This window comes from Sarcophilus harrisii, chromosome 5 (genome assembly GCF_902635505.1).
Source record: "Sarcophilus harrisii chromosome 5, mSarHar1.11, whole genome shotgun sequence".
Taxonomy (NCBI): domain Eukaryota; kingdom Metazoa; phylum Chordata; class Mammalia; order Dasyuromorphia; family Dasyuridae; genus Sarcophilus; species Sarcophilus harrisii.
In genome coordinates, this window is record NC_045430.1 from 224,555,163 (window position 1) to 224,572,021 (window position 16,859).

General features: G+C 36.3%; 1 protein-coding gene and 1 long non-coding RNA gene across 4 annotated transcripts in view; one reads left to right on the plus strand and one right to left on the minus strand.

The window, feature by feature from the left end:
• The window catches only part of SVIL (supervillin), a 254,897-nt gene that overhangs the window by 230,429 nt on the left and 7,609 nt on the right, over positions 1-16,859 (minus strand). The gene's annotated exons all lie outside the window — the stretch shown is intronic.
• Positions 5,734-9,944, plus strand: LOC116419454. Its single transcript, XR_004229768.1, has 2 exons — positions 5,734-6,310; positions 9,743-9,944. It is a non-coding gene; the product is annotated as an uncharacterized LOC116419454 (long non-coding RNA).

The following is a 16,859-nucleotide window of genomic DNA, read 5'->3' on the forward strand; positions in this document are numbered from 1 at the left end:
CCAACAGATTCACTCCAGATTATGAATTTTCTGAGTCATCACAACTTAATTTTCTACAACAGCAAAATGGTTTTGATTTGTATAAGTAGAGAGGGTAAAATGAATGACAAAACCACAAGTCCTTTAAAGTCTCACAAAATTATCACTTTTTTCCAAAATTTTTTTTAAAGATTACCAGTTTGTGGAAAAATGAACCAATTTAATATTTAATAAATATTTTACTTTTTCACTTTTGATATACATGCCTCATCTTAACAAGGTCTGAAATTGATGACCTACAGCAGGTTTTTAACCATGGTACAATGCCAACTTCAAGCAGAAGAATGGCTTAAAGGATATATATATACACACACACACACACACACACACACACACACAGAGAGAGAGAGAGAGAGAGAGAGAGAGAGAGAGAGAGAGAGAGAGAGTATGTGTGTGTGTGTCTCCTCCAATAGAATGTAAGTCATCTGAGGACAGGAACAGTTAGTTTCATTTTTATCTTTATAGTCCCAGGATCTAGCATATACTAGGTGTTTAATAAATGCTTGCTTGATTAAATTACAATTCTAAACTATAAATATAAATATTATCTATGCCCATAGGGTATTTATTAAGGGGAAACTAATAAATAATATGAACATGTAATTTGTATAAATTCAAACAATTTACAAATCTACTTCTGAAACAAATGAAAACTAGAGACAGTTAACAAATTTCTTATCCCTCAAAGGAAGGAAATTTTGACTAAGTCATTTGAGATTTCTGACATGTTAGAACATTCATGAAGCAAAATAATCTAAAAATGATGGAGACCAAACATATTCAAACATGTTCTTTCTAAAATAGTTTGGAGCTTTTATTTTTCCAAGCTTAACCTGACAGGATCATGAACAAAACAAAAAATAAAATATAGAAGAGCTTTATACACTTACAAGTCTCACTGAGTTCGGAAAGTCAGAATCAGTTTAACTTTTTATTACAAACTCATCAAATAGGAACTCTGAGGAACAGGAGAAAGAGAACAGAAAGCAGAATTATTAGCCTGGACTTATGCCTTCATCATTGTGGGGAGTTCCCAAAGTGGCAAACTCTGTAGTTTTAGAGAATTGGTGTGGGGAAGGGATACAGAGAAGATCAGGGAACAACTCTTCAGCTATTATATGCCACAATGCCTCAATATTACAATATAACATATTTTAATTATTGCTTTATTATTTATAGCAATAATAATTTTTAAAAGAAAGCATGTGATATAGCATTCCAATTTAAAATAACAATAACAAAAATAAAACAATCCAGAGTAGCACAGCTTTATATTTTGACTAAAATGAAAAAAAGTTGATATTTACTTGACAGTTTGGCTACATCCAAAAACAAATTTATAAAGTATATAAAAAGTCCAAGCAATTTTAAATCTTCAAAATTAATGTCAGAGTAGTGGGTGCCCAATAAGCATAAAAAGAACTTTTTTTTTCACTTGCATCATATTCAAAGGAATATTTAATTTGCTAAAACTTAACATAAGCTTAAGAGATTCCACTACAACCCCCTAAATATCTATGATTATGTTAAAGGATGAGGAAAATTATGGTGTTTAGTTATATCTTTGTAATGGGAGAAACCCTTTTATAAAATCCCAATCAAGGCCATTAATTCTTGTTGTAGGGTGCTGTTCTAGGGGGTAGGAGTTTGTTTTTGTTTTTTAAGATGGGGCAGTGTAAAAGGAAATGGGATGAACATGTTCTGGAGTACAGATAACACCATAATCTGTGTCCCAGCCCAGCCACTAACTACACATGTGATCTGGGGCAAGCCTCTTAACCTCCCCTGGCTTCAGGTTTCCTGTCTGTAAAATGAGAAGAGTGGAGGCAGTTAAACCAGTTAGGAGGCAACTGCCAACATCCAGGCAAAAAGTAATAAGAGGACTAAATTAAGGTGACAACCATGGGAATGGGGGAGAGTGGGCAGGAAGAACAAGGAGATTGGAAAGGAGAAATGTAGGTGAAAAATTTCAGAGGTAGGATTGAGAGGAGGTGGTAAATGAATGGATATGGGAAGTAGAAGAGGATTTAAATGATTTGTCAGTTCAGAGGGCCCATCTACAAATGTCGTAATTTAGTACTTTACCCATAATACCATACAAAAGGCTAACTACATCCAATTTTGAATGAACTAAAGCATTAAATCTTTATGTAGCACTTCCTAAGTGGGTATTTAAACATAGCCAAAAGTAATAGCAGGGCTGAGAAAATACTCCCCAATGTGAAACTTAGACATCAAAATCAAAGCTTGAGCTTACTAGTTTCAAGAATCACTATAAGGCAGAAGTATTGGAGAATGAGTTAAAGATTAGCCAGGAGTAATGTCCCAAATCAATTTCTATATAATCAAATATGTCTTGAATTTTAGTTTGAGTGTGTATCAATCAGGAGCCAGGCTACAACAGCTGTTAAATGAATCCCTAGAGTAAAGAGGAAGAAGCCTGTATTTGTGTTTAAAAGAAGGGGAAGGGGGAAAGAAAAAAAAGATCAGGGAGATTATGTCCTAAACTAGCAATTTGTCTCTTGGAGAGACAAAACAAACACATGAAACAAGCAACAAATCATCAAGCACACACATAGACATACAGTTTCAGGCTTGCTCTCTCTTTCACTCTCTCTCTCCTCTCTGTTTCTGTCTGTCCTCCCCCTCCTTTCATATTCATATTCATATTCATATTCTCTCTCTCTCTCTCTCTCTCTCTCCTCTTTCTCTCTCTCAATCTCTCTCTCTCTCTCTCTCTCTCTCACACACACACACACACACACACACACACACACAGCAGAGTGTTTTAGAGCTGAAAGGAGGAAGGGCAGAAGTATAATCCAGACTGGAATGGGATCAAACATACAATATCCCAGCAGCAGGAGATGAGAGGCAGTGTGGATTGATGGAAACAGCACTAGATTTATGGTTAAGAGACCTGAGCTCCAATTCAGACCTTCCTACCTCAAGTGATGCTAGCCTTTTAACTTTTAAGCCTCAGGTTCCTCATCTGTATAAAAAGGACTATCACACTATCCACTTCAAAAAATTGCCCCCCAAAATTCTAAGTATTTAACAACTGCATAAGTGTTATTTTTTATTATAGTTTATATGATTATAAACAACAGTCTGGATGACAGCTTGGTTTTTGAATTTCAGACTATGCTTATGGATCTGTCAATGTGTTCTGTTTTCATACTTATGAAAACCCAACTACTCTATTTTCTGATTTCTCCAGTATTCCTTAATTGCCCATCACTATTAATAGAGATCAAGTTCTAAAGCCTTCCTAGCCAGTTTAGTTAGAAAGCAGCTTCCAATAACATCTTCATTAGCCATTTGATAACAAAGTCTGTGCTTCTTCCAGAGCCATACAACAGACTATTGAGTAATGGGAAGTGGTTCTCCTGCTGCCAGGACTCAAGTTACCATAAGCTTGGAGATCTATTGCTCCAGAACTCCATGGGCTATCTGTCCAGTAGCCCGCAGCCTGCATTTCTCTGGGGAGGAGGAGGAGGAAGAAAAAGTTCAGTGATAGCTGAACATTGGCTTTGTGTTGATCATGCTTGTAATTCTACCTTTAGTTACATTATATAGGCTATCATCAAACCTCAGAAGTCTGGGCCCTGGAAACTCCAACTCTGTTTTGATGACTTAGGAATCTGCCCAAATCAGAGCCTCCATGGACTGTTGAATTTTTTGAAACTATTAGCATCTTATTTCTCTTAGCATATATCAGGCGTTCTCAAACTACGGCCAGAGGTTAAGATGCAACAGCTGAGTTCGATTATCCCCCTCACCCAGGGCTATGAAGTTTCTTTATTTAAAGGCCCACAAAACAGTTTTTGTTTTTACTATAGTCCGGCCCTCCAACAGTCTGACGGACAGTGAACTGGCCCCCTATTTAAAAAGTTTGAGGACCCCTGGCATATATGCACCACAAATTTCAGTCTCTATTAGACAGGCAAGGAAAAGAGGGAATAAAGAGAAATAAAATAATGCCATTTTGGTATAAAGTAAAGCACTTTGGATTGGGGTCCAAAGGACCTCCCTTCAAACCTTATCTCTGTGAATTTGGGTGATCATAAACAAGCCCCTTCCCTTCTCTAGCTCTTCGCTTCCTCATCAGCAGGATGAGGGCAGTTATATTAAATTATAATAAAAATAACTAGCATTTACTTAGTATTTTAAGGTTTGCAGAATACTTTAAATATTTTCTCTTATTTGATCCTCACGACAACCCAGTGAGTTAAGTTCTATTACTATCTTTATATTTACAAATAAGAAGACTGAGGCTCAGATAAAGTGTCTTGCCAGTTACACAGTATTAAGTGTCTGAGGCAGGATTTTGATTCAGATCTTCCTGATGCCAAGTCCAACCCTCTATTTACTACACAGCCTAGTTACCTAATAGAATAACGAACCCTGATAAAGCACCAACCATAACATTTATGATTTATTAGATGGAATAGATGCTATTATTACCTCTCTTTTGCAAATGGAAATTAGATGTTTTTATTATCCCCCTTTTACAAATGGGAAAACTGAGGCTGACAGGTCATTTAGCTAGTAAAAGTCTAAAGAAGGATTTGAAGGGAGCCCTTCTGAATCCAAGTCCAGTTTCTATCTTTTGGGCCATCTAACTCCCTCCACAGGATCTCCAAAATGTCTCCCAATCTATATCTTGCTGTCTGAAATTCTAGGAAGTGATTATATGACACTTCTGAGCTTCAGATATGGCCAAATCTAGGTTGTCAGAAGGTAGATAATTCATACTGAAGTTAAACATTAGCAAATCTTTTCAACCTCTCACTTTTGTGATTATTATTCCTGCTGGCTTCTATTTGGCATTTAGCCCAGACAGAGCCAGAAGTGAAGACCTTTTAAGCAGAAACATTTAATTACCTTCCTTCACTTTCCCCTATAGAAGGACTATCACTTCCACTAGAGAAAGTTGGATTGAAACTGGTACTTACCTCCAAAGGGTAGCTTTCTATTCCTAAAACAAACTATGGAACAAAGAGATAAAACTAGACACATTACAAAACCAAACCTAGGGCAGGGCAACCAACATTTTGACTAAGGGCTGCAAGATTAAGGGGAGCTGACAACTATACTCCTTCACTAGAAATAAATAAAGCACCTCTTTAGCAAGTTAAGTAGATTAAATAGGAAGTTACCAGATTGGACCATTATCCCCAGCTTCCTCCCCTCAAAAGCTGTCACAAACCACATGAGGAACTCTACCTGTGATTTCTCCTATGGTTATAGACTTCTCGGCATCATTTTGTCCTTCATAGGGCCTTGTATTCTGAAGATTAAATGCTCATTGCTCACAACTGAATTTCTCTTTAAAAACCTTAATTTATGGACACATCTCATGCTATTTGCCCCACTATCTTCTATTAAGTCTTCTGTGTGATTTTATTATGTTAAAGTGTTTCAAATTTCAAGAATTCAAAAACACACTCACAAATAAAGTTGCAAAATCAAATTTTATTTAGCATCATCCCCTAATCTGAATTATCCCAGCTACTAACCTACCATCTAGCATAATAAGACATAACAGGTACTTAATACTTCCTGAAACTGAATTGGGAGGGTATTCTTATTTGGATTTACCCATTATATTTAACCTATATCAAATTGCTTGTTAACTTGGGGAGGGAGGAGGTAAGACAGGAAGAGAGAAAAATTTGGAATATTAAATGAATGTTGAAAACTATCTTTACATGTATTTAGAAAAATAAAACACTACTAGTTATAACCCACCCAACCCCCAACCATCTCAAGGATTGTCTACCTGTATTATCAGCATAATATCTGGCACAAAGTAGATACTAGATAAATATTGCTAATTATTAACATGGAAAGGTAAATGCAGGAATTACTAAGCTGCTTCTCTGAACCCATCTCTTCCTCCTCCCCTTCTCAATACCCCCCAACTCCCCTCCCCCACTTTATATTTATTTCAAAACTTTAAGGATCCAGAATCTTGTCAGCATGGGCAATTGCGAATCCACCCACGTGGATCACAATGTTTTTATGACTTAACAAATAAACTTCAAGAACCAACGTGGATCAAGAAGTTCATCCAGTGGACAAACTTTGGTGATAAGTCTTTCCAAATTTAGCCAGGCTGATCCTCAGATAAGAAGTACAATCCTACTCAAAACCTCTTTAGGATTGGTAGGACCTGACGATACTTGATCTGTACCTGATGTCACCTTCGCATCAAGAAGAGACACTGAAAAAGGACCAATGGAGGTTTCTGCTTTACCCACATTGGGTTAGTGTCACCTAAATTTTTTTGGCTCTAATGAATCTCTTTAAAGTTCAAAAATCTCCCTCATTCAAAGGTTGTTAATTTTTTTTTAACTGTCCTAGGCTTTTAATATCTGGTAAAGTCTATAGATTCTTCAGAATAATTATGTTGTAAAATAAAATTTAGTATTAAAAAGTCAGTTAATTACATGTTAATAGTATGTATGCATATGTGTGCGTATATATATATATATATATAATATTTATTTATTTTAAAACAAGAATTCCACTTTAAGAACCCTCATCCTAATTAAATAAGCTTCATTATTACTTAATATATTTGCCTTTCCTTTCTACATCTATACAAATAAGCATTATACCAAGAAATAGACAAAATAACTTACTGGAGATCACCTTATGGGGCCCAAGAACAGAACTCATGAAAATCTACCTAAGTGAACCAAACTCCTCCCAAAGGCACTGCTGGAAAGTTAGGAAAATAGTGATAATGCTCATTTTCCTAGATTTTGTCAATTATGATTCTTTCCCCCATTACCAAACTAGATGTTGGACTGAATTTGGAGATGGATACACCCCACATTAAAGAGACCACATAGTATGTTTTCTATGAGCAATGTCCTGATCTGTTGCTACAACAAAATACCTTCCTCTCAGGTCTTCAGTCTTTGCTCAGAACTGATAGTACTGGAAATACCAATTTAAATTAGATGGTTCAGTCTCTGCAATTTTCATTCAATCAAATTCATTAACAACAAGGGAATTTTTGGAGGAATCTATTGGATTTATGGCATGTCCTTAGTTATGTCAACATTGCAAAGTTTATATAAAGTGCACATAGAAGAGTATCACATCTCAAGTTGTCATTTCAATTGTGATTTCCTGGTCTAAGTTCTTTTCTTTGTCAAATGAGACTTTCAATGCTTCTTATCAAAAAGCTAGTGAAGACAAGGTGGCTCCTTCCAGTCATATCCCCTGCCAAATTAAGTGTGCTTCAGGGAATAGCACTAGGTAGGAAAACAAGTTGGAAGTGGAAAGGTGAATAAGGGGTGCTATATATCAGCATGACTATACAACAGGTTTTTTTGGGAAGTATCACTTTCTAGCCTACACTAGCATTCATAGATAGAAACATTCCTCAAGCAGCAACTATGTGCAAAACCCTGAACTAGGTGCTAGAAATATGTAAATTAAAAAACAATCTTCTCTTTGACCTCATTGTAATCTGAAAGAAAGGATATGGGATATACAATTAAGCATGATACACTATATTATTTTATATATTGTATATATATAATATCCATATATATGGATATATAATATTTGTATTTTATTATATGTTCACATTTATATATCATATTGTTTTATATTATATTGCATACATATCATATACATATGTATGATTTTCATACTGTTGAAGAAAAATCTTCATTAACCATAAGAATTCTTAAGTCTACATAGGCAGAAATTCAGTTAGAAGAGATTTTTTACACCCTCTAGTCTAAACAAGCTGTTTAAACTTTTGGCCATAAGTTTCTTTAACTGTAAAGAAACTTATGGCCAAAAGTTTAAACAGCTTGTTCAAGGTCGCACAGTAAATATGGAGCAAGGAACATACGTGAAGCCAGTTCCTCTAAACACTATGTTCCTTGCATCTGAGCTCAATAAAACCATCTGCAACACATTCTTTCCTTCCCGTTTACTTTGGGATTAAAAAGAATAAGAAACATTGCTTAGCAAAAGCCCCCATTTTAAATTGAGGAATCAAGATCAAGTATGAAACTAGGAAAGTCAGTGGACACCCAAGCATTACATGTAAATTTGGCAGCTTGAAGTAACAGCAAAGAAGAAAACATACTGCCAACCTAACAGTCATTTTAAGATGACAAGCTATAGCCGAAATGAGAAATGATGGGTATATCTATTGACAGAAATAATAACACTAAATTATTCAGAAATCCCAATGGTGTCTGCCAATTGGTTTTTTAAAAAGCATATATGAATTTACATAAAGGGAAAAAGACATTTGTGAAGATCTATTGCATTTTATTATAATAGTTCTTCCCACAAACCAAACTGAACTACAATAACATTATACCAACCTTTGAATATGAAATGAAAGTGAAGTTTTCCACAAAAGAATTGTGGTTTTCTGCAAGGGGAAAATACAGAGCTATTGAAGATAGCAGAATAAAAATGTCTTTCCAAATAAAAGTTTAATGTACCAGAAAGCAACTGGTTTTGGTTTTTCCCTAAAACTAGAAAAAATTCAAGTGAGGAAAAAAAAATTTGCCATGCAACAAAAGGATGTTGTGTGTTTGTATATATGTGTGTATGTGTATGTGTAAAGTGACAAGGGAATATATTTTAAAACATATAGTCATTAAGTAGATAAGAGTGTTGATATAATCACAGATCTCAAGGTGACTCAGAATTAAGGAAGACATGGCACTGCTCCCACATATAAGTTTTTATATATTTTATATATTCACAAAACATTAGTTTTGCCCCATTAAAAGGTTGGCCACTCAATTGTTATAGGTGGTTCAGTGGATAGAATATTGGTCCTGGAATCAAGAAGACTTATCTTCCCGAGTTCAAATGTGGCCTCAGACAACAAGGGAAACAGGGTGAAGTGACATGCTTAGAGTCACATAGTTAGGAAGTGTCTAGGTCTAAGGCAAAATTTGAACTTGGGTCTAGAACTTTGCTCAACCACTGAGTCACTAAGTCTGCCCCTTACTGTGGTTTTGCTTTTTTTTTTTTTTTTTTTTTTTTAAAGTGACAAAGTAGTTTGTTTTAAAACACATTAGCCTCTGCTGAGGCAGCCTTGGGAAGCTTTAGGATTGCTGCTGGTTACAGGCTTCAAGCAGAGCTTCCAACAGGCACTGAAAGTTCAGAAGCAGAAATGCCTTCCTCGAACCATTAAGGCCCTCTGGCTTACATCAGGTCTGCCTTTTCATCAGAAGCCTACTGAGAACTCCAGTTTCTTCCCTGGATGGGGAAGACCTGCTCCTCTTCCTGGATACTAACATAATACCTTCTCTTTCCTGGAAAGATCTTTGTCCCTTCCCGATAGACTCCGGACATGCTCTAGTCAACTTTTCTAGCTCTCTGGCCTAGGGACAAGAGCTGTAGAGTCCTCTATATCTCCCCTAATGGAACATGCCGAGTTACAGTTTTCACAACCAGGGTCTTATCCAGATAAAGTAGAGAGAGCATTAAGATCTATGTTCCTGGATGAGAGAAGAAACGGGAGAGTTCAGAGTCATACTGTGTTTAATCATTTCACATGATTAAGAACGCCTTCCCAATGGTTCCCTATATTTTTAGTGAGAGATTTATTTTATCTCTCTTATCTCTTAGACCTCCAATGAAGGTCTAAGTTCTTTTAAACCTTACTTATAAAATTATTAAGAATACCAATTTTGCCTTCTAGAAAATAAAAAATATGTCCATCAAAGTTGATCCTGAAGAAGAGGGGAGAGAATGCACCTTACTCCTTTCTCTCCAAGGATGGAGGACTTCAGGTATGGCACACTACTTACATCTTAACTGATTTGCTCACTCTTTGTTATGATGGATAATTTTCTGGGTAGGAAAGTAGGGAGGAAATGTCAAAACAAAGATATCAATAAAAATCATTTAAAAGATAATACAGCTATCTTATTTTACAATTTTGAACTGAGAGTCATATCCAAAAGGGAAAAAAAAGATTTTCTTCCACACTTATAATAAAGAACTAGACTGCCATTCTGTGAAATATTATAAGAGATCTTCAATTCTGCCAGCATTTTTTGAAATTAAAGAAAGGAGAAATATATTTGTAAGCCTTCTGAAAAAGTGTAAGTTTGGGATAATGAATGCTTTCTCAGTTATAAATGATTCATAGCCTTGTGGATCAGGAAACACTACTGTGTGTCAGTGGGTGCCAAAGGGCACCGGTTCCGAGCCAAGCAGTAGTAGGGCTGAATGCTGCTGCCAAGCTCTGGCAGCTTCAGGTACTAGAAACCAGAACGCTGTCTTGTCCCACAGCTTTACAGCAGTTGTTCTCTTCCATCAAAAGATCAGAAGTTCCTGGGTGCTCCCTACCCAGTAGAGTACAAAGAACACCGGAATAGAAGTCAGTAAACAGGTTGGGTCATCATTACTGAAGATTAGAAAGACCACTTCTTCCACAGGGTTGCTGTGTGGACTAAAGGAAAATGGACAGATACATAGAAATGTAAGCTGCTAAAATCATTATTCCTATAGCCCAAAAGCTAATGAAGATGTACAAGAGTCATCTAAAAACTGCATGAAGTTAGTAACACGTTCCCCTCCCTACCCCTATAAGAGAGGAACATTCTTCACCCCATTGCTGCCTATTAGCTAACACATACTAACATAATCTGATTGTGGGTAAGTCATCTAAACATCTCTCTAGGATTATTCTATGTGGATCCAATCATGAGCCCAAAGGGGTGGTGGGGAGTAGAGATATTTACCAGATCTTCCAATGTCACAAGGCCAAATTATTGCAATGGCACTGGTGAAATTTTTGCTGCTGCAAAAGTTAGATATTAGGGCAGGTAGGTGGGACAGTGGATAGTGCTGGGTCTGGAGTCAAGAAAACTCATCTTCCCGAGTTCAAATCTTATTTCAGACACTTACTAGTAACAGTGTGATCCTGGGCAAGTAACAATCCTGTTTGCCTTAGTTTCCTCACCTGTAAAATGAGCTGGAGAAGGAAATAGCACATCCCTCCAGTATCTTTGCCAAGAAAATCCCAATGGGATCCTGAAGAGTTGGACACAACTGAAAAACAACTAAATAACAATTTAGTTATTATCGATATGTTTTCATAGTTATAAATAAAGTCCCTATTGGTGTGAGAGTTTGGTTTGGAAACAGAATACTTGATTTTGAATTTCAGCTGTGCCACTTATTACTCATCCAACTCATGGCAAATAATTTAATTTCTCAGGACCTCAGTATCTTCATCTGTTAATAGCAGGTCTATGTAACCTCTAAGTTTTTATTCTTCTAAATTTATTCTAAACCACTATGGAAATATAAAATTCCTCATCTGTAAAAACAGGAAGCAGGTAGGTGGGCTCAGTAGATAGAGAAAGAAGTCAAGATGAGTCAAGAAAACCCGATTTCAAATTTGGCCTTAGATACTTACTACCTGTGTGACCCTGGGTAAGTCACTTAACTCTGCCTAAATTTACTAGAGAAGGAAATGATAAACTACTCCACTATTTTTGCCAACCCCATGGGCAAAATGGTGCATAGAGTCTTGAAGAGTGAGAGTAAATGACTGAACAACAATATCTGCAAGACAGTAATAACACTTGTGCTACTCTTAATTCCTGGAGTGGTGAGAAAAACACAAAGTTCTATAGCAATGTGAGTTGTTATTTTGATTCATATTTTTAGGACTTCTAAGGGAAAACTAAAGAGAATCACCCATAAAATTAGAAGGGCCTTTCTGACTCTAATGATAGCGGAGTCTACAATGACATCAAAGTTAAATTTTGAAAGATCTCAAGAAATTAAGCTCCAGGATGTTTTTTGGTGGAGTTGGTAAGAAGTAATGTATATTTGCTTTTTAAAGTCAGAATACTATTAGAATCCTACCTTAAAGAGTCTTATGAAAAGGGAATGTGGCGTATTCTGATTTTTACTGAAAAGGTACTTGCTGAGACATGAAAAATAGGTAAGTTAGAAAAGTGCCAAAGCATTTCCCCTAGTAGATCTCAGAGTCATTAAAAAACAAAAAATATTCTCTTACCCATATACACAGATTCATTTTATGAGGGAAAAAAGATTATCCAAAATAAATTGACATTTCAGCTATTTTGAAAATTATTGCCAAAATAAATTTTAACCTATTTCTACTCAAAGTTCAGGATTTTTAAATGTCCAAATTAGACATCTCAGGTCTAGTGTTTCCAATTTTAAATATCATGGCACCATTTAAAAAAATTATCTCTTTTGACGTCAACCTTGACATGGGATTATTGAAATTTAATGATTATAAAAGCCAGACTAGGAATACTGGCATTTGATGCAATGATTATGAGCGTCAGAATGGTATAATGGAAAGAAAGCCAGCTTTAAAGCTAAGAAAAAAGTATGAGTTAAAGTCTTTAAAAGATGCTGATTGGATAACTCCCTTAATTTCTAAATGACACTTCTAGAAGACTAAATCACAAAAGGAGAATCACATTGGGAAAAGGAATTTCTTCGTCTGGTCCAGTACTTAGCACAGTGCCTAGTCTACAATAAATATTTATTGATGGACTGACTTCAGCTAGGAGTTTTCTATACCAATTAAAACATACATCTAGAGCCTTTCTCTATCTTGTTCCCAATACGATGATCATAATGGGGAAATAACTAAAGTCAAACATAATTGATTTAGGACAACAAGGAAGCATAATAAGAACATAGCTAAAGAAAAAAGTGGGGAAGGGACTTCTCTTTGAGAAGTAGCAGCAGAAGGGTGGAGGTAAGAAAGGAAGAGAAGGAAAAAGAATAGAATCATTTAGGATTGAGGCCCAAAGAAGTGCATATTAGAAGTCTTGGGAAACTTGATACAAAGGATCACTTGGCTATAGGGAGCTAAAATGGACATCTCAACAGGCAGAGCAAAGATTAGGGAATAATGACTAGAAGAACAGCAGAAATGAACATAGCTAAAGAAAAAAAAGTGGGGAAGGGATTTCTCTTTGAGAAATGGTGGTAGTAAAAAGTTATCAAACTGTGCATACTCTTTGAGCCCAGTAGTAGTTTGGCTTATACCCCAAAGAGATACTAAAAAAGAGAAAGGGACCTGTATGTTGCCAAATTGTTTGTGGCAGCCCTGTTTGTAGTGGCCAGAACCTGGAAAATGAATGGATGCCCATCAATTGGAGAATGGTTGAGTAAATTGTGGTATATGAATGTTATGGAATATTATTGTTCTGTAAGAAATGACCAGCAGGATGAATACAGAGAGGATTGGCGAGACTTACATGAACTGATACTGAGTGAAATGAGCAGAACCAAGAGATCATTATATACTTCAACAATGATACTGTATGAGGATGTATTCTGATGGAAGTGGATTTCTTCGACAAAGATTAGATCTAACTCAGTTTCAATTGATCAATGATGGACAGAAGCAGCTACACCCAAAGAAAGAAGACTGGGAAATAAATGTAAACTGTTTGGATTTTTGTTTTTCTTCCCGGGTTATTTTTACCTTCTGAATCCAATTCTTCCTGTGCAACAAGAAAACTGTTCGGTTCTGCACACATACATTGTATCTAGGATATACTGTGACATATTTAACACGTATAGGATTGCTTGCCATCTGGGGGAGGGGGTGGAGGGAGGGAGAGGAAAAATCAGAACAGAAGTGAGTGCAAGGGATAATGTTGTAAAAAATTACCCAGGCATGGGTTCTGTCAACAAAAAGTTACAATTATTAAAAAAGAGAGAGAGAAAATGGTGGCAGAAAGAAGGAGATAAGAAAGGAAGAGAAGGAAAAAGAACAGAATCACTTAGGATAGAGGTCCAAAGAAATGCACTGGAAGTCTTGGGAAACTGTGGGTACAAAGGATCATTTGAATGTAGGGAATTGAAATGGACATCTTAACAGAGGAAGGATTAGGGAGAAGTGATAGAAGAATAGTAGAAAAGAAAAGAAAAAGATGTGCACCAAGTAAAGGAACTAGCTGATAAGAAAAAGGAAGAAAGATAAAATGCAGAGAAGAGCATCCGAGACAAATATTCTAAACTGGTGACTATCAATAACCAGATGGATCCAAAACAACATAGTATGAAAATAACAAAGAAACCTAGACTTATAAGCAAGGGGACAGGGAGGTGGGTGGTGCTGGGGTATAGGAGTTGAGAGAAGGAAGGGGGAAAGTAGCTACACTAGAAAATGTCTAGGCCAAAGGGTCTACCAAGTGCTGCTCACACAGAGCTGAATTGTTAGTATTCTTTGCTCTGCAGGGAACAGTGTGTGGTTCCTAATCTCTTAGGTTCAATGGCATTGCAGAGCCAATGTGCTCCCCACAGGGAGGGAATACCTGGCTCATTTCCCAACAGCCCCACTGGGAAAGTGACAAAATGTGTTAGCTTTCCACCTGACTTTCAGACATGAACAGAGAATCTTTGTAGTATACCAAGCTGTGAAATAATTGCAAGCACTAGTCTACAAAAATGTTTTGATTATCTCCTAAAAGAGCTTGGAAGTTTGAAGAGACGTTATTACATGCTTAAAAACTTACATATATTTAGTCTACAAATTACTTACCCTTCACCTAGCACTATATTAAGTCTTATACATGTGAGGATGGGGGAGAACAAAGAAGAAACTTCCATCTTTGCCCTTGTGAAATAAGGCAAGTCACCTATAAAACAGTAAGAACAATTCTCAAAAATGTGTAAAGGACCACAGTGAGAACTCTGAATATTATGAGTATTTTATCTACTTCACAGGGCTGTTTGGGAACCTTAAATGAAAATGAATGCAAAGGTATCAGAAAACCTTTTTAAAATGCCATTTAAATGTCATTTATCATCATTATTGCCATTATCACAGCCTTCAGGAACAGGATATTAACCTGTTTGGACAAATGTAAAATGATTCTTCTATGTAAGAGAATTGGATGATATGGGCAGTGGCAGGCAGGGGGAGAGGGGAGAGAAAGGAAGAGAATGTAGTAAACGTTTTAAAAATTAGCCACTTGGCAAAGAATTGACACATGAGTGGATGCCCATCAGTTGGAAAGTGGCTGAGAAAGTTATAGTGTATGAAAGTAATGGAATATGATTGTTCTATAAGAAATGATGAACAGGTTTGACTTTAGAAAAGCCTGGAAAGATTTACATGAACTGATGCTAAGTGAAGCAAGCAGAATCAGGAGAACATCTTACACAATAACAGAAAGTTTTTATGATGATCCCTTATGACAGACTTGGCTCTCTCAGCAATTCAGTGATCCAAAGCAATTCTAATAAATTTTGGATGGAAAATGCCACCTGAATCCAGATAGAAAACTAAAGGGACTAAATATAAATTGAACTACACTATTTTCATCTCTTCTTGGTTTTTTTTTTCCCCTCATGGTTTTCTCTTTTGTTCTAATTGACCCATGTGGAAATACATAAAAGTACATGTACATGTATAACCTAAAAAATAAAAAACGAATTGCTAATCTATGAATTGTGTCCAATGCCCAAAGTCTTAAGATTTAGAGCTAGACAACAAGATCAACCAAATCATTTCCAATGGAGCAGTAATGAACCGAACCAGCTACGCCCAGAGAAAGAACTCTGGGAGATGACTAAAAACCATTACATTGAATTCCCAATCCCTATATTTATGCACACATGCATTTTTGATTTCCTTCACAAGCTAATTGTACAATATTTCAGAGTCTGATTCTTTTTGTACGGCAAAATAATGGTTTGGTCATGTATATTATTGTGTATCTAATTTATATTTTAATGTATTTAACATCTACTGGTCATCCTGCCATCTGGGGGAGGGGGTGGGGGGTAAGAGGTGAAAAATTGGAACAAGAGGTTTGGCAATTGTTAATGCTGTAAAGTTACCCATGCATATATCCTGTAAATAAAAGGCTATTAAATATAAATAAATAAATAAAGTGTCACTGCTTCAGAAAAAAAAAAAAAGATTTAGAGCTAGAAGAGGCCTTAGATATTATTTAGTTCAAACCTTCCCTATATTTTACAGATAAAGAAACTATGATTATATATATTGTGTCTGGGACTAAAAATTCAAAAATATGAGTGCCCCTGCCCTAAGAAAGCCAGGCTCAGGAAGACAACAGTTAAGTTGTAAATACAAGGGAAGGAGGAGAATGGTATGAGAAGGTGAGATGGTGGGGGGGAGGGAGGTGGATTAAGGAAACAACCAGAGAGATTTTTTATAAAAGGGAGGCATTGATCTGTGCTTTAAAGGACACTAAGAAGGTTTCAAAGAAGCACAGGTAAAGAGGCAATACATTTGAGCTATCCAGAAAACTTGTACTAGGACAAAACATGGAGCATCAGAGGTGAGAAAAGCAAGAAAGCCAGTTTAATTGAATCTGAAAATGAAGCAGAGGAATGTATCATAAGCCTGGAAAGAAAGGTTACAGTTAGGTAATGGGCAGATAAATTTGCATTTTATTTTAGAGGTAACAAGGGGGAACATGGCCCGACCTCTGCTTTAGAACCAACCTTTTGGCATTTATGTAAAGGAGATATTTGAGGCAAAAAAGGAGTCTACAGTCAGGAGGCTATTCAGTTCAGATAAAAAGTGATGAGGGCCAGAAGTAGAATGGTTGCTATGTGAGAGATGTTGTGGAGGTGAAATCAACAAAACTTGGCAACTGATTAGATTTATGTAGTGAGGGATACTAAAGAGGGGGTATGACTGCTATGGGGGCATGCAGGGTGATTGGAAGGATGCTGGTGTCTTCACCAGAAATAGAGAAGGCTGAGTGGGGTGAGGTTCATAAGAGGAAATATGACGCTGCTGTCCAAATAATTTACTATTAACACTACTA